The 18,613-nt window shown below is 42.3% G+C and overlaps 1 long non-coding RNA gene across 1 annotated transcript in view; it reads left to right on the top strand.

Moving 5' to 3' along the window:
• The first annotated feature begins 763 nt into the window (after positions 1–763).
• The window catches only part of LOC310677021, a 33,686-nt gene continuing 15,836 nt past the window's right edge, over positions 764–18,613 (top strand). The window contains exon 1 of the long non-coding RNA XR_014510861.1: positions 764–872. This is a non-coding gene — a long non-coding RNA (uncharacterized lncRNA). The remainder of the gene's footprint in view (positions 873–18,613) is intronic.

Here is an 18,613-nt window from a genome sequence, read left to right as displayed (position 1 = left end):
TGAACACATAAGTTACATCACGTTTTAAACTAATCAAAATCTGAAGGAAATGAACACCAAATCTTCAGTTTACCTCAAAGGAAACACTTTTTGGAGCTACTTTCCCTTGATTTAGCTTTCAAATGTGCACAGTTATAATTCATAATTAAGCATGCTGCATTTTGATCATGCAAATGAAAGTAGGAAAGGAAAGCTGATTTTTCTGAGGGGAAAATGATCAGAGTAAACAGATGGGAAGCAAAAGAGAAAAGCATGATACAACTCGGTTTAATTAGCATTCAGCGTGACAGTGAGACTGGCTTAGCACTTGCTGAACTTGGCGCTGGGTTGGCAATCTAAACTGCAAAGCTACAGAAATATAACATACTTCTGTTTGATTAACAAGCAACTTATGGCATGATTCTCGGAGCTTGCTGTGAGGCAATAGAAGGGCGGGTGCTTACATAATCAACTGTTCTGAGATAATAAATCCTGGACTCAGTACAAAAATATTTGTTCACACATCCCAGAAGTGAATTACAGGGAGAAATGAGCTGAAATGTTGATGAAAGTCAGCATCTCATAGAAATGCCTCTTTCATAAAGTTTCGTGTTGTGGTTTTTTTTTCTATAAAGAAATCCAAATGGATGGAGTTTGCAAGTCCACTTTCAGACCACCTTCTTCCTACCAAGTTGAAAAAACAAGGTCCAAAGTGTGGTGTGCTGCATGTGTTGGGATGGTGACATGTTGGGTCAGCTCCACAGTCTTCATGGCAATCATGAAGTGCTGAGCCACCCCACAGTCAGTCCCCTTGGCAGGGATGCTGAAGTTCCCCAAAATAACTAGGCTGGGAGTCCTCAACACTGCCTCTGAAACCAGCTCTGTCAGCTCAGGTAAGGAAACTGCTAAGCAGCAAGGCGGGTGGTAAACCAGCAGAATCCCTAATCTGTTCTGATTGACCAGCACACACTCTAGACCCCCCCCACACACACCAACTGGGGGGGGGTGGAGAAAGAGAGAGAGGGTTAAACCACAGAGCCTAGGACTTGCCGATCAGAAGGTCGGCGGTTTGAATCCCTGTGACAGGGTGAGCTCCCGTTGCTCGGTCCCTGCTCCTGCCAACCTAGCAGTTCGAAAACATGTCAAAGTGCAGGTAAAAAATAGGTACCGCTCTGGCGGGATGGTAAACAGCGTTTCCGTGTGCTGCTCTGGTTCACCAGAAGTGGCTTAGTCATGCTGGCCACATGACCCGGAAGCTGTACGCCAGCTCCCTTGGCCACTAAAGCGAGATGAGCGCCGCAACCCCAGAGTCAGTCACGACTGGACCTAATGGTCAAGGGTCCCTTTACCTTTACCTAACTCTCCCTCCCAGACCCTCAAGTCTGTCCTGATTCTGCACTGAATACTCAGGTGAGCACCATTGGGTGAGAAAAACTCCACCTTGCTCATCCACCCAGGTCTCAGTGATGCAGGTCAGATCAGCCTCCTCATCCACAATCTGATCATGGATGTGGGAGGTCTTGTTCAGAGGTGACCTGGCATTCAGCAGCAGCAGCATCTGCAGACCCAACAGCTGGCTGATAGGACAACAATTTCCCAGGCTGGAGAAGGAATGGGCACACGGCAGAGTCACTGTCAGTGCTGTGTACCCCTTACCCAGCCTGTCTCACCTTCCACACCATACCTCCTCCTTCTTTGAACCGCTGCAACTGTCCCTTCCTCTCCCTAGCTCCTCTCTTCCCCGGCACAACTCCCCTCCCTCAGAAAAATAATCCACACAAGTTAACCCCACAGTCCAAGATTCTGTTCAGCAGCTTCAGCTTTTGTAGCTGGAGTCAGTCAGGGCCCAGCCCTCCTAGACGAGGGGGAAAAGGTCTGCCGGGCAAGAAGCAGGTCCTCCAGGACTCACAGCCAGGATTTCCCTGGTTCCATAGTTTCGTGTTGCTTCCAGAGGACTTGTTTAGTGAAAATTCATCCTGCTTTGTTTGCCCACAGTACCACTTACCTCTGGGTAAAATATGCAGAGGATTATGCTGCCAGGCTACAAATCTACATCCTAGTCTGGAAGTAAGTCCATTGAACACAGTGGGGATTACCTCTGAGCAGACATGTTGAGAATTGCACTGGCAGGGTTTTGAAGAAGGCCAGGCATGGTGTTGCGTTAAATGGAGTCAGGAAGCATCTGAACTGAAGGATTATTTCCTACAACCTGCTGAGTTATTTTCAAGTACATGAGGTGGATTGACAAAGCAAGTTGCCACTTTCTAAATTAATTTCAGGGCCATCAACCACTATTTCTCCTTGACTTGGCGAACTAAAACTTTTTAATTAACATCAACAGAAATTAGGCCAGTGTCGACAATGAGCCTAATGCTGCCTGACATTTCCCACAGACTAAGGCTCAGCTTGAACATACAGCAGTGCGTCTTTTTAATCTTAATTAAGTAAACACAATCAAAAACAGCCTTTACATTCCATTTAGTTCACTGCAGAAAACATGTGTTTCTCTCAGCTAAACGTGGCATATACTGCCATGGCTTTTTATAGGCCGCAGGACTGATATGTCTGATGACTGAAATCGACCATGCACGTGGTAATATGTATTTCCAACATTTCATATGATATGTATCATCAGAAAACACTCCCTCTGGATTGATTTTACAACCATTTTTACAGTAAAATAAAATACTATGTTGAAATGAGAAATACTTGAAGCATTTACACAGAGGATCCTAGATTGGCTCTGAACATGTGCTAAGTACATTTCCCTCACTGCAGCTAGCCTTATTTTCTGTTTTAATGCTAAGATAACAAGGAGAAATGTCTGAGAGGCCAAGCATTTGTGTGTCTCTTGGTCCTGTCAAGGTGAGCAAAGTTATTTGTGTATTTAGAGGTGACTTTGACCTAACATGAGTTAGTGTGATCTAGTGGATTTAGTGGACGTAGAAGGAGACTTGGTCTTCAAAGACATAAGCTGACAGCCACATATTGGCCAGGTGTCTCTATTCTGCATACACACCATACATTTAAAGGACATATCTTCTTCCCCCCCCCACAAAGGGGGAGAGTACTCTAGTTTGCTTTGCACAGAGCTACAATTCCCAGCCCCCTGAGCAAACTCTGCTTCCAAGAATTCTTCAGGTAGTGACTTAGATGTGTGGTGTGTACACAGTCCTATCTATAATTGGAGGACAGGTGAGTAACTGGCAAGCTAAGAGTTTTTATTCTTCTCTAGGCAGATCACTCTCTCTGTGTATGTTGGTTTTAGTTTCTGTGGTTTTTAAACAGAGTAATTCAAATCTCTTGAAGGCCTTAACCAAAATTTAAATGAGTGTATTACATGGTTAATGGACTCTTAATATCTAATGAGCAGACTAAAAGAGAGATAGTTTACTGCTTATGTTTTCCCCCATCTGCCTACAAAGGCTGTGTAGTTTCATTAATTAACTATCCCTTTATGTTAGCAGCCGGATCAACTGCAAATCATCACCTTACATTATTTGGAATAGTTGCCCCTGAGTAATCTAAACCATATCCTGACTGTAGTTTAAACAGGATGCTTTAGCCAAACGACATTATCATCCTTAAGTATACCTCTAGTGCATTGTATGGGAGATGAAACTGAGCCTCTTAACTACTCCAGATTAGCACCCACATAGTGCCAACCATATTAGGAAAATGTGTTAGAAAAAATATCTACAGGCTCCAAATGACTTTGAAGTCATGAATAAAAGCTTCAAGGCAGGATGTGTTCCTGCTTTTAGATAAGTGCTAAAATTGTAAAAGACATTTGTCGTTACTGCCAAACAAAACTGGCACAAAGCTTTTAAATCCTTAAATACAGTTAATTGTTCACAGGAAAACATAGGGAGCATGTCAAACAGCTTTGTTTTGTTTTCATATCAGGATAGAACCTCAGAGGAGGACAGAATTTAAGTACTTGCTTAGTGAATTTTAAAATATTTAGGCCATGTAATACACACTCGATGTGGAGAACATTAATTCTGCAGGCATAAATTAAACATAAACATTCCTAGCAATGGTCTAAAACACTATTGCATGCCACCCTAATCTCAGAGTGGTACAAGATTCCAGGGATTCCAGGTGCTCACCCAGGGTGTGTGTTTTATTTTGGAAATGAAGCACAGTGGAGACTATGGTGTCTTTATGATATATGGTTTATTTATACATACATATATACACAACCTGAAGCCTACAATGGAGGGGCTCACAGCATTAACAACCCAAAAGGTTTCTCCCATATCTGCAGCCTTGGATTCAAACAGACATCAAACATTGTGCTCTGCTTCTCTGGCTTTGCAACTTGCTGCCTGCCTTCTCCATGGCATCACTCCTAACTCTGCTCTAAGCTTCTAGCTCACATTGCTTCTAACTCTCTACACTAATCTTTGGCTGGAGAACCTGGAGAAAGGATGGGGGTGGAGGATAAGAGCGACATGAAGGATGAGTTGGCGAGTCCTGGCATCCAAGCCATGTGTGTGCCTGTTCGCTGTTCTCTGAACTTGCCCAGCTGCTAGCATAACTCAAAGGATTAGAGACATGCATAGAACAAGAAAACAAACCCAGCAGCTATTGTGCAACAGAACAACAGGAGCTGAGTACAAAAGCCAATGCTGGCTGTTCCATATAATCTGATCTTCCATTGTAGAAGGCTGTAGAAATGAGCAAATGCCTACTTCAAAATACATCAGCACCTGTTCTGAAATACTTCTTTAAAGTGGATAATTTACTTCTGGCTTCCCCCCACCCCTATGTATATGCTTCCTATTCTAAATATTTGTTTCATATTTAGCCAAGAAGATAGAAATTTGTTGGAACAAGAGTCCCCTTCAGCATTTTAATTAAAGCTTCTCAAATATAGAGTCCCCTCACAAGGCATAGTATAAGTAGCTGCTGGCTGAGAGCTGTTTGTCAGTTTGGTTACAACTCTGCAGGGAGATCAGAGTGGCTGGGGCAACCCAGTCAGATGAGCAGGGCACAAATAATAAATCATCATCATCATCGTCATCGTCGTCATCATCATTCTTCAGATTCAACATTTAGGCTGAAAGTCTGGTGCAAGTCCTATTCTAGAAACAGACAAATTTGCTTGCACGCTAATAATCTGCCAGAAATCAATACATTAGGCTTTTCCTGGCTAAAGTCCCCCATTTTCTTTGATCAAGATGTTGGTGAGGCATCTATACAAGGTATTTGCAGGGTTTCTGAGGGGGAAAATAATTAAAAAGAAGCTGTGCTTCAGATCAAATTCTGTTCAATCAGTTGTTGTCTGTAGCTTCTTGCAGGTGCTATGCACTCCACTGAAAACTTTTATGAAGACTGTAGTTTACTATAGTTATTGTTTAACTACCATAGAGATCAAAGTAGGGGGTCTGTGGCTTGGATTTGAAAAACAGGGAGTCCTCAGTAATTAGCTAATTGGGAACTACTGTACTGGTGCATTTTGACCATATATTACATGTTCTGCTGGACCTTAATAGCTTGTTCACTTTAAAAATGGCTCCAGTTCTTTACAAATAGTCCATAATTGCATAGAATGTAGACTGAAAGTAGCTAACATGTTGCTATCCAAATGTTATTGGACTGTAACTCCCATTGTACCTTATCATTGTCCAGAATAACTAAGGCTGATGGGAGTTGGAGTTCAACAATATCTGAAAGACACTACATTGGCTACCCCTGGTGTCGACAATATTTTACCAGGGTGGCATTCCAAACCGGGTGACATTCCAAACACCAGCACCCTGAAGTCACTTAAATGATATTGTCCTGCAATAGATAACTCGCATGGGACTTCTTTTGGTCTGGTTTAGTTTGGACCACTAGCTTATCAAGTGCCCTTGAGCACTTTATAGCTAACCCCTCGCTGTGGTTGTCTGTGTTCATGCACTGCATTTCTCATTTCTGGCCATGTCCCAACACATATTCAGAACATGAGTAAGGCAAAGCAACAGTTGAAGCAGTTCTGATAAAGCTGTTCTTCTGGCAAAGCAACAGTTGAAGCAGTTCTGATAAAGCTGTTCTTCTGGGGTATGACATCTGTGTGAAACTAATTTACACTGTAAAGCAAAATAGACTTTGATTTTTATACCTCACAGAAAGAAAGTCATTGTCTCATTAATTTAACATGTCTCATTTCTTCTGAGACAAAGAACTAAAGCACTTGGCAATTCCCTAGCCACTAAAGGATAACATAATAATGTTATCTACCTTTGCAGCATTAATTCATAGTTTAAAGTTTAAATTGAAGACAAGGAAATACAATTTCAGTATTGTTTTTCTTCTGAAAGAAACATTCTGTCATAACTGCCTTCCTCTAAGCTCTTGGTAATGTGAGTCATTTAAAACAAAAAAGCATTAATGCAGGAGGTGTTACATTATATTAGTAATTTCTTTTATTTTCCTTTTATTTTCCAGCAAGTGTTAAAATATAAGCCAGGCTTACTTCTTGTGTTGAGGTGATAGCTTCGGTGATGGGCAGTTAAGATAAATGAAGCAAAGGGGCTATGTGAGAGATGGCAAGATGGACTAGAGAAAAACTCAGAGCAATGTTTGAGAGCAAAGTTTGATTTCTGTTTGAATCCAAGGTTGTGGCTATGGGAGATCAATACCTTTTTGGGGTGTTGATGCTACAAACACATCCATCGTAGGCTCAGGTTATATATGGGTGTAAATAAACCATATATCATGAAGACACCACATTCTCCTCTGTGCCTTGTTCCCAAAAGAAATATGAACCTCGGGTGAGCACATGGAACCCCTGAAATCTCATATTGCTCAGAGATTGGGGTAGCATGAAACAATAAAAAACTCTACCTCCAGTCAATACAATGAATTACCTTATCAACCTGTTATCCTGATCCTGTGGATAAGTATGCAGAAGTGGAAACAGCCACCTTTTCTGAGCCAAAATAAGCTCTTTCAAAAGCCCAGTACCTTCGTTAAAAAGAAATGTGTGATGCTGTGATTGTGCTACCTGGAATGGCATCCTACCTGGCCCAATGCCCTCATGGGATGTCTGCGGCTGGTGGCTATTTCCAACAGAGTGACTCTGTGCCACCCTGTAGTGCCAGTGCCTGACGCAGTGAGGGCAGACATGTTAATGTTGCATGATTCTTGTGGTGGTTGTGCTCCCAGGATGAGCACTTAAACAGAGTGGATCTTGGGGCCAGTTTTTATCTGCAGTTTCCAATGTACTTTTATAGCTGCCTAAGAAAGAATGACTGACTGTGATAGGGTGTCACTTTTATGAAGTGCATATCAGTAAAAAGAGGACAGGAAGAAACTGATCACCAGAGAAGTGCTGAAATATTTCCATTCTTAGAAGACTTGTGCACTTAACTGAGCTATGTTGATGATCGGACAAGATTTTTACACAAAGGCATGTGAACTAGTGATGTGTTGTTTCACTGGCAAAAGCAGTAGGATTCTGCTCTTTGTACTGTTAAACTAGCTGAAGTCAGGATAAGAAATTAGGAGATCTGAAATTTCAATAAATCTGAACAATTATTCATTAAACTTCATAGGGATTTTGTTTTTATTTGATTTCTGGTATGCATAACTGTCATAGACTTAGGAAGTTGCATAACAGCAAATCTGACCATTGGTCCATCTAGCACAATATTGTCTACACTGACTGGCAGCAGTTCACCAGGGTTTCAGACAGAAGTCTTTCCTGCCGTATGTGGAACTGGAAACTGAACTTAGGACCTTCTACATGTAAAGTTTGTGCTTTACAACTGAGCTGCAGCCCTTTCTGTCATATTTAACATGCATATTTTCCATCACCAATAGGTCTAGAAACTTTGTTTTAAAGAAAGGTGGCATCCTCAGAATTCTTACAGAACCAATGATCTTAACCCCACCTTCCTTTTTGCTCCATGACTCTGGTTTGGCTGGAAATACCCTACAACCCTACAACCTAAGTCCTGATTATTATTATTATATATATATGCTACTTTTTTCTTCCAAGGAACCTATGGTGGGTGATATATGTGGTTCTCCTGCTGCCCTTTTCTTCCTTACAACAACCCTAAAACAAAAATACCAGCAGTAATTTGATACTCCGGTAAAGTGATGAGTGATGACTCTACATTGCTTTTTTTTGCAGTGATTACAATAATTTTCAGATTAACTCATTGTTATGGACAGTTACGATTATGCTAGTTGCTTTAAAACAAACAAGCCCTCTGAAATTTGGCATTTCAGTGGTTTATTTTTACTTTAAGATAAACCACCAGGCACTGGCAGGAAGAATAAACAAAGTAAAGAACAAATTTATTTATAGCTATCAAAGATGTTGGTGGTGGTGATATTTTACAGAACAGAAAAATCCAAAAGCACTCTGGTACATACATTCCTTGAAAGCATTTGCCAACTTGCCTTTCTCATTCAGAAGTGCAATGGTACTCCCTAGTGGAAGACCTCAGGAACTACTATTTCTCATTCATTAGTTAAGAAACAGTTGGAAATACACTACGCAAACTTTTTGCTTCCAAGAACATGGGAGATTATCATTGGAGAATGACACAGGTTGGATCTGGACCACAAATAATTTACACAGATAAGTGTGCAAGACAGTAAGAGGGCTAGTACATTTTAGGAAATTGCTTGAAAGATGGAGTGCTCTCTATCAATGCCACTTGTGCTAGCAAAGCTGTAGAGCTGAGAAACTGGGTGCTTCTCTATTTTCAAAAGGAAAGCAATCACTGCTTTGCTGTTCCTGTACACTTTGATGCCACCTGAGATCTTCTACACTTGGCACAAAGGAACATAATTGCTCTGTAAAGAGCTTCCTGGATCACCATCTTAAGCCTGGGCACATTACAGACATGTCTCTACCATTCCCTTTACAAACAGCACCTTTAATATTCTCTTTCCCAATTGCCGCTCCACTGACTCACACCATCTTTTTCTTTAGCACCCAGCCTGAGAAAGTTCTGTGAAACACGCAAGTTACACCGTTGTTTTGTGACATTCACTTTGTTGTTGTTTAGTTGTTCAGTCGTGTCCGACTCTTCGTGACCCCATGGACCAGAGCACGCCAGGCACTTCTGTCTTCCACTGCCACCCGCAGTTTGGTCAGATTCATGTTTGTAGCTTCGAGAACACTGTCTAACCATCTCGTCCTCTGTCGTCCCCTTCTCCTTGTGCCCTCCATCTTTCCCAACATCAGGGTCTTTACTTGGCCCTCCTCATTAAGGCATCACTATACTTTCTCCTGTTTCCATTCCTTTCTTCACAGACCAACATGGCTGTCTGCCTTTTTAATCTATGAAGCATAGCTGATGACACAAAGTGTTATCATGGAAACCCATGATCAACTAACTGGGATAAACTAGTCAACACCTATGCAGAAGCTCAGGTGTAAAATCAAAAGGGAGAGCTAAATTATTTGTTCCCAGCCCCAAATCATGAAGAGCTTGAACAGGGGAGCATCCTGTACTTATGAAGGTTTCCCCCATGATTCGAGACCCCCTTTTATTCAGGGTTCTGAATCTCTCTGAACCCTGATCCCTCTTATACAAGACGCCTCCACAGATACACAAGTTTCCTCACAGCAGCTGAAAATTCCTGAAGGGAACAGAGGAGTGGATCTGGGTGATAGAGCTAAACCATACAGGCCTGTTCTACCTGTATTTCTCTTCAGGCCATAGCACCTGACGGAACCTTAAGCCATGCAGGGAGAACTTGTGGGTATAGAAGGCTCCCAGCAATGCTTCTCCTCTTCTCACATCCTAACCTTGGTTATTCCAACAGCCCCTCTCTCTTCTAAGAATATCTCAGGCCTGCAGATTATATATCTGCAGTTCTATCTACTAAAGACCCACTGCATCTCCAGTTCCCATTATCATAGATACATAGAATTATAGAAAGGTAGAGTTTGAAGGGGCACCAAGAGTCATCTAGTCCAACCCCCTGGAATGCAGATATCTCAGCATGCGGTCCATCCAATTTGAAATCATACTTAGCTTTGCAAATGTGCTAGCAGTTTTATTGCTGCGCGAATCTTACTGTTTTTGCATTCTTAATCAAAGTTAGCAGGAAATCCTTATCAGTTTTTATCACATTTCAAAAACTAATGTGCCAATCTTACTGTTTTTGCATTCTTAATCAAAGTTGGCAGGAAATCCTTATCAGTTTTTATCACATTTCAAAAACTAATGTAGAAACAAATTAATGTCTTCATCTGCATTTTATGCTGGCCATAAGTGGATTTCATTGTTGCCCGTCTGCAATGAAGTGTTGTTAAAAGTCAGTGTAGAGGTTAACTTTTGCATTTTAAAAGGTAAAAGAATAGTGGACCAGGATTTATTTTTTTTGAGAAGGAAAAGTATATTGCATGTTTTCCCTAAATTAACATTGTGGTTATTCGGCAACATTTAGAAACATCCTGCAACACAGACGTCACAGGAAGCACAAGAACCACCATGCTGGATCAAGACCAAGTGGGAATTATAGGAATTTGCTTTATATTGAGTCAGACCATTGACTCACTTTGATTGAATCTGCAACCTTCTGTATGCAAAGCAGATTTCTCCCACTGAGTCACAGTGCCCCCCATACCAATAATCTGTATGACCTGGACATCAGGATATTGCCTAGCTTTCAGGAGATCATAATTATATCTATCCATTCTTCCATTCTTGGGCAAGGTGATTGAGTGAGTGGTTGCTGAACAACTCCAAGCACACCTGGAAGAAGCGGACCATTTGGATCCCTTCCAGTCAGGATTCAGGCCCCTTCATGGGACTGAAACTGCCTTGGTCGTGCTGGTTGATGATCTCCGGCGGGCTAGGGACAAAGGTGAGAGCTGTTTCCTAGTTCTGCTGAATCTCTCAGCTGCTTTTTACACCATCGGCCATAACATCCTTCTGGACCGTCTAGAGGTGCTGGGAGCTGGGGGCACTGTTATACAGTGGTTCCGCTCCTTCCTCCTGGGCCGTGTTCAGAAAGTGGGGGGGGGGATGAGTGTTCAGACCCCTGGACTCTCACTTGTGGGGTGCCTCAGGGTTCTGTCCTCTCCCCCATGCTCTTCAACATCTACATGCAGCTGCTGGGAGAGATCATCAGGGGGTTTGGGCTGGGTGTTCATCAGTATGCGGATGAGCTCTACCTCTCTTACAAATCAGAACCAGTGAAGGCAGTGAAGGTCCTGTGTGAGTGTCTGGAGGCGGTTGGAGGATGGATGGCGGCTAACAGATTGAGGTTGAATCCTGACAAGACAGGAGGCACGCGGGTGTGGAAGACTCCCTGGTCCTGAATGGGGTAGCTGTGCCCCTGAAGGACCAGGTGCGCAGCCTGGGAGTCATTCTGGACTCACTGCTGTCCATGGAGGCGCACATCAATTCTGTGTCCAGGGCAGCTGTTTATCAGCTCCATCTGGTACGCAGGCTGAGACCCTACCTGCCCGCGGACTGTCTCGCCAGAGTGGTGCATGCTCTGGTTATCTCTCGCTTGGACTACTGCAATGCGCTCTATGTGGGGCTACCTTTGAAGGTGACCCGGAAACTAAAACTAATCCAGAATGCGGCAGCTAGACTGGTGACTGGGAACAGCCGCCGAGACCATATAACACCGGTCTTGAAAGACCTACACTGGCTCCCAGTACGTTTCCAAGCACAATTCAAAGTGTTGGTGCTGACCTTTAAAGCCTTAAAGAGCCTTGGTCCAGTATACCTGAAGGAGCATCTCCACCCCCATCGGTCTGCCCGGACACCGAGGTCCAGCACTGAGGGCCTTCTGGTGGTTCCCTCACTGCAAGAAGCCAAGTTCCAGGGAACCAGGCAGAGGGCCTTCTTGGTAGTGGCACCCGCCCTGTGGAACACCTTCCCACCAGATGTCAAAGAGAAAAATAACTACCAAACTTTTAGAAGACATCTGAAGGCAGCCATGTTTAGGGAAGCTTTTAATGTTTAATAGATTATTGTAGTTTAGTGTTTTGTTGGAAGCCGCCCAGAGTGGCTGAGGAAACCCAGCCAGATGGGCGGGGTATAAATAAGAAATTATTATTTATTTATTTATTTATTTATTTATTTATTTATTTATTTTATCCCAGCCACTACTTATCTTTCATGTGTGTGAAGAAACTTTGTATTTCCCCATCAGTTTTCACGTGATACCAGAATTGTTTTTCATATAATGCATTTTTAAAAATCACCAAAGATTTTTTAAAATAACACGTAGTAATGTATTGTGTATACGATTTCAAGCATATTTTATTATTTCTAGTGGCCTCGGAAGGTGATACTAATGTATCTTGCCAAACATGACCTCATTCCTTCTGAGGAGCTTGGAGTCTTAATTCCACCTGTCATTTTTCATATTCCTATAGCCACTCTTTGCAAAGCTTGCATCACCTTGGAGAAACAATGCTATTACACACACCCTCACACCAAACACACACACACACACACACACACACCTCTTAAACATATCTATTTCCTTGTACTAGCTCTCTGCAATGTTTATGATGTATATGCTTTAAAGGTGCTCGTTTTTAATCTATATCTTGATCAGTGTTATGTCTACTTGCTTTTAAAGTTTGTTTGTATATGAATATTTTGTGTGGTTTTATGTAAACCACTCATAGGGCAATCCATACTCAAGATCCACCAGGTGAGAGTTCGGACTGGATGGATCTTGGGCTTTCCCAGCTGAGACTGGGTTCAGCAGGTATCAGGTCCTTCACCTTGGCTGAGACAAAGATATGCCAGCATAAAACACCCCTACTCACTGGGGGCTCAGAAAGGTTTATGCCAGTGCAAGTCCCTCCACTCCAAGTGACAGAACAAGGAGAGGCTTGCACCTATTCCAAACCCCTTTCAACTCACGTTATGTGACCTAGGAACTTAATGGAGCTTAAATGGCAAAAGGAGTAGTATAAAACAAATTCCTCCTAAACTGGGTTTGACATAAGGGTACAGTCGTACCTTGGTTTTTGAACACCTTAGTTCATGAACAACCTGGAACTCGAACGTCACAAACCCAGAAGTAGGTATTCTGGTTTGCAAACTTTGCCTCAGAAGCTGAACTTCCAAAGTGGTTTCCATGGCTTCTGATTGGCTGCAACCTTGGTTTCCGAACATTTTGGAAGTCAAACGGACTTCCGGAATGCATTCTGTTTGAAAACCAAAGTACGACTGTATTTTAAGATGGCATTGTCTCTCTGTAGTTAGGATTGCTCTGTTATCGGTTTGTGTTGGTTAAGAGGTACATAAATCTTGTTAAATAAGTTCAAGTACTAAAGAATCCTCTTTAGTAGCTCCTTGTTCTGCACCATAAATATAAGGAGAGAGCAAAATTCTGTTTCTGTAACCTTTGTTGGGAGTGGTGGGGTGGGGGAATAAGTCAACATGTCTTCTGTTTAAGGATAGGAAAAGCAGGGGTGGAATCTTTGCTTACTCCTGATGCTTCATTCCCCTTGCTCTATGCCATTCCTAAATCTGCTCTAGAATTTCATATGAGTGAACACACAGTCTGTCACTTACTAGGAAATCTGCCACCCTAGTTTTCATTACAATGCGACAGCCTGTTCTTCACTTGCAGGTTCTTTGCAAAATTAGTTTGGTTGTGAATTGGCTGCCAGATTAAACTGCTGTCCTGGTGGGTGTCTAATCCAAAGCAATCCGCTTTTCAGATCAACGTCTCACCTCTCATCTAATTTGCATAGCAAAGTGGTTCAAAAGTAGTGCCACACTCTGCTCAGAAACTTCATTTTGACCTCCTCCCACTCACAATCTTCCCTTTCCACCTGTTTCAAGTACGGAATTCATCATAAAGTTTAAATCAGTCTTTCCAGGGACTACAGTGCATATCTGGACCATTTCTGATATGACAAGTTCATGTTTGCTTCAGCATCTGATTAAAAAGGTAAAGGTAAAGGACCCCTGACAGTTAAGTCCAGTCACAGACAACTCTAGGGTTGCAGTGCTCATCTTGCTTTACAGGCCGAGGGAGCCGTAGTTTTTCCGGGTCATGTGGCCAGCATGACTAAGCCACGTCTGGCAAAATTAGAGCAGCGCATGGGAACATCGTTTACCTTCCCACTGCAGTGGTACTTATTTATCTACTTGCATTTTTGGCGTGCTTCAGAACTGCTAGGTTGGCAAGAGCTGGGACCAAGCAATGGGAGCTCACCCCGTTGCGGGGATTCGAACCGCCAACCTTCTGATTGGCAAGCACAAGAGGCTCAGCGCCACCTGCATCAGCATCTAATTAGAGGTCTGCAAAGCAGCTTCTTACCTTCACAGTTGTTTTGTTACATCATTTAATGCGACTTAGTTCCCCCTTAAACAGAATACGAATAATCTTCCCTTTTAAATATACAAGGCGTGCATAATTTCTTTAATTAATTCAATAGCTGTTTTGAAATAAATAAAACAACATAAGGGGGATAGATCAATGTGTATCTCTGCCTCCCAATGATTAGAATGAGGCTCACAACAAGAGACATTCAGCCTAACCATCTACAATTTGCTGCTACAGGCAGCTGAACTAAATGCTGATTCAGTTTATTGAAATGAATGGACCTGGATTAGGCTTGTTTGTCTGCATACACAAAGACACAAACACAGTAACTCACTATATAACCATTAAGCATGGCCACAGTGTCATTTTACTGAATTCGGACTGTGATAGATGAATTCAGAAAGTTACCACAGCATTGAAGAGGTTTTCCACAAGGCTTCAGAGGCCAGTTTCAAGGAAAAGAAAAACATTGGATTCCCATAGGGAGAGTGCTTTTGATTTCCATTCTACACCACATCATGACAACTGAGACACTGCGTACCTTTGTGCATGGATCTCTTTGTTGTTGTTGCTGCAGCTCAGTTCCACTTAGATCAGACACGCAGGAAAAATAATTCTGTTCACCTCAGTAGAGACACAGGCACATTTTTATTATTCGCCTCTTTGCCCCCCCCCCTTTATCAACAGACTTGCGGAAACATTAACGAACATTTAATTGTAATCCTAAATTACAAGCCTGCATTACTTAGCATTTGGCCTAATTTAATAAAAGGTTTTCTTCTAAATACCCATTGTAGCAGCTAGGAAATAAACGGAGGGTATGAGAAAAATACAGGGAATTAGGTTCTTCTTGGTTTTGATTGGTATCTAGTTGCTCTAAGCACTCATTTTATCTCATTACATTATTGGCTAAATACTATTAATGAGGTGATTATCCTGTATATCAGCACGGATCCCAGGGTATTAGCCATATGACACGCATTTGAGATTAATTAGGTTGTTCCAACTCAATATTTGGAATTCTATCTTTATACTTAGTGAATTTGATAAGATGAATTATGTATGCTCTGCCACCTTGTTATACATTTGTTATCAGCTGTCAGTCTTCCTTGAGCCTGCCACCCCCTTCAGACACTAGTTCATGTCGTGGGCTATTCACTAACATTATAACTACTTGGGCTCAGGGTATTTTTTATTCTTCTTCTTATAATAATTCCATGTCTCAGTTACCCTGAATAGACACTTAGGAAAGAATACTAGAACTCAGAAATTCACTTCACATAATGTTAAGCTACTTCTAACTGAAGAGCAAGTCAAAATGACAACCTAGACACACCCCAGTCAATTATCCGAAATCCCCAGCGTCCCCCCCATGTCTTGTTTGAGTTGTTCTCAACACTTTCCATGCATGCAGATTACATTTCATGAGACAAACTCTTTAAATATTTACTTGTCAGCTCAGCCTAAAAGCAAAGGACGTTACAAAAGTTCAGACAAATGAACCATATTCTGAATATCCCCATTTCATGACCTATGAAAACAGCGAGAAAAGTCATTTGCACACAAATGTAAACCTTAGCCATAGGCTGTGCTGAAAACAAATTGGATATGAGAGGCAAACTCTGATTTCTTTGGGTTCACACCATTTGATAATATTTAAGAATGTATACCAATGATCTAGCCAGCTAAATATTCCATGTGACAGTAAGCAAATGCCACAGAGTGGCAGGCAGAGTGTGGGAGAAATCTCTCCTTTGGTTATTCCTCAGCATCCGACAATCAAAACAGCAGGTCAAAGGATCCAAGGGAGGGGGCACATTTATTACATTTTTATCCTAAGTGCTCAGCACAACACCCCTGGTTGTTGCGAGGCACCTAGGCTGAAAGACAGCAACCAGACCAAGGTCACCTAGCTTCTTGGCCATGTGGGGATCGGAACTTGGATTTCCCTTATTCTTTTCCAAAGATCTAATTACTGTACTGGATGGGCCTTTAACCACACCTTTTGATCCAGCTTATGCATTTTGGCCAAGCATGTACAGTCCCATCCTTTCTACTGTGGACCTATATTTAATGGAGAGTCGCATGTTTTGGAAGAAGCATATGCTTCTCCAAGTTTAAAAAGGTGGTTTAGATAGAGGTGCTGCTGGGGGAAAAAGAAGACGAGGAAATAGCTCCTTTGCAAAAGCAGCAATTTCCTTTAGCAGATAGCCTTCAAGCAGCTTCCACCTCAAAGCCTCATACTACTGTTAGAAATAGTTATAAACTTAAAACACATTTGGGGAGGAAACTGGAGTTCATGATACATGTATGATGGGTTATGAACACACTGTGTCTTGGTATGTAGGCTTTTAGTGTGGTGTTGTTTAGGGTGGCGCTGTGGTCTAAACCACTGAGCCTCTTGGGCTTGCCAATCAGAAGGTCGGTGGTTCAAATCCCTGTGACGGGGTGGCTCCCATTGTTCTGTCCCAGCTCCTGCCAACCTAGCAGTTTGAAAACATGCCAGTGCAAGCAGATAAATAGGTACTGCTGCAGCAGGAAGGTAAACGGCGTTTCCATGCACTCTGGTTTCCATCATGGTGTTCCCTTGTGCCAGAAGCAGTTTAGTCATGGTGGCCACATGACCCAGAATGCTGTGGGCAAACACTGGCTCCCTCAGCCTGGGAGCGAGATGAGCGCCGTAACCCCATAGTCGCCTTTGACTGGACTTAACCGTCCAGGGGTCCTGTCCTTTCCTTTACCTTCTTTTTTACCTCTTAATTAGCCACCCTTCCCTGCGATGGGGTGAGCTCCCGTTGCTCGGTCCCAGCTCCTACAAACCTAGCAGTTTGAAAGCACGTCAAAGTGCAAGTAGATAAATAGGTACTGCTCCGGTGGGAAGGTAAACGGCGTTTCCGTGCGCTGCTCTGATTTGCCAGAAGTGGCTTAGTCATGCTGGCCCCATGACCTGGAAGCTGTATGCCGGCTCCTTTGGCCAGTAAAGCGAGATGAGTGCCGCAACCCCAGAGTCGTCTGCAACTGGACCTAACGGTCAGGGGTCCCTTTACCTTCTTTTTTACCTCTTAATTAGCCACCCTTCACCATAAGGTCCCAGGGTGTGAACAGTTAATTGCAATTTCAGCACCGTTATCTGTGATCCAAATTGCTCCATGTTTTAGGTCTCTGAGTGATCTTTGTTGTAATTCTCCGCATTAACCATTTATTTTGACTTCTTTAGTTTTCACATTCCCCCCATCCTCTCCAGACTACAACAGCCACCCACAATTCTCTTGAGTCAGAGCTGTTCAATTACCTCCAAGAGATCTGTTTCCAAACAAGAGGTTTAAGGATTGCAGACTTCCTGAATAAGCACATTTTCTGTGGGTGAGTCAGCCAGCCCACAGAAAGAGATAATCCCTGGTAATAAACTACTGCTTTCTGCCTGAAAAAGCAACACACACCGTTTGCAGGAAGAAAGAGCAACTACCAGTTGTTGTTTTTAACAGAATGAAAGAATGTTGTCTTAGCTGACCTGCTGGTGTAGCAATCTATTTCAGGAAATCTGAGATTGAGCAATAAAAGCAATTATCCCAAAATAATTTTTAAACTACGAGTGCCATTTTCAATACTTTGTACATGGCATCAAATATTCAATTATACTTTCCATAATATAACATTAGATCAAAACCTCCTGCTTCTTCAGCAAGTCATACAAAACTTTATTATTTTTTAGAAGCTGCCTAAAGCCTCCTTGGGAAACTAATTTCATCCCTCAAAATTCAGAAGGTATTGATCACCACAGTGGATGTATTTATTCTGATATTTTCACATTGTTCTGACTTCTCTGTTGCTTTTACACAATCATAAAATCAGCCCACAGTGCACTCAAGTTTAGTGACCCGTGGTAGCTTTGTAATATTTGAGAGGGCCCTAACACCCCAGCTGAAATATTCTTACTGATATTCCTTTCTGCAAAACCCAGCTCTAACAGCATTTAGTGATGCTTTGCTGACGGCACATCATCATAAACCATTCCAAGCACCTACATGTTATAGTAGAAATGTTAAGGTCAAATCATGTGCTATGTCAAACTACCTCTTTATTTGTTATTCAGAACGAACATTATGGCCAGCAAGGCACTTTTTGTTCCACACAGCAGGCTTCACATACCAAGACCTTCTTGTTTATTTCTAACCTCTTCCCAACACAGAGCTTCAAGGGAAGTATTGCACAGGTTGCCAATCTTCCTCCTCCCTTCATTAATCACCTGGATTTAAATTAAACGTGAATCAACCTAACAATGTTGCAAACTGGCAACACCTCAATGTCCCTACTGGTACTGAAGGATGGGAGAGAATGGTGAGGTACCTTGTGAACTTAAATA

This window comes from Podarcis tiliguerta (assembly GCF_965153285.1).
Source record: "Podarcis tiliguerta genome assembly, chromosome: 4".
Taxonomy (NCBI): domain Eukaryota; kingdom Metazoa; phylum Chordata; class Lepidosauria; order Squamata; family Lacertidae; genus Podarcis; species Podarcis tiliguerta.
The sequence above is the reverse complement of the archived record's forward strand: the minus strand, read 5'-3'. Positions and strand labels throughout refer to the sequence as shown.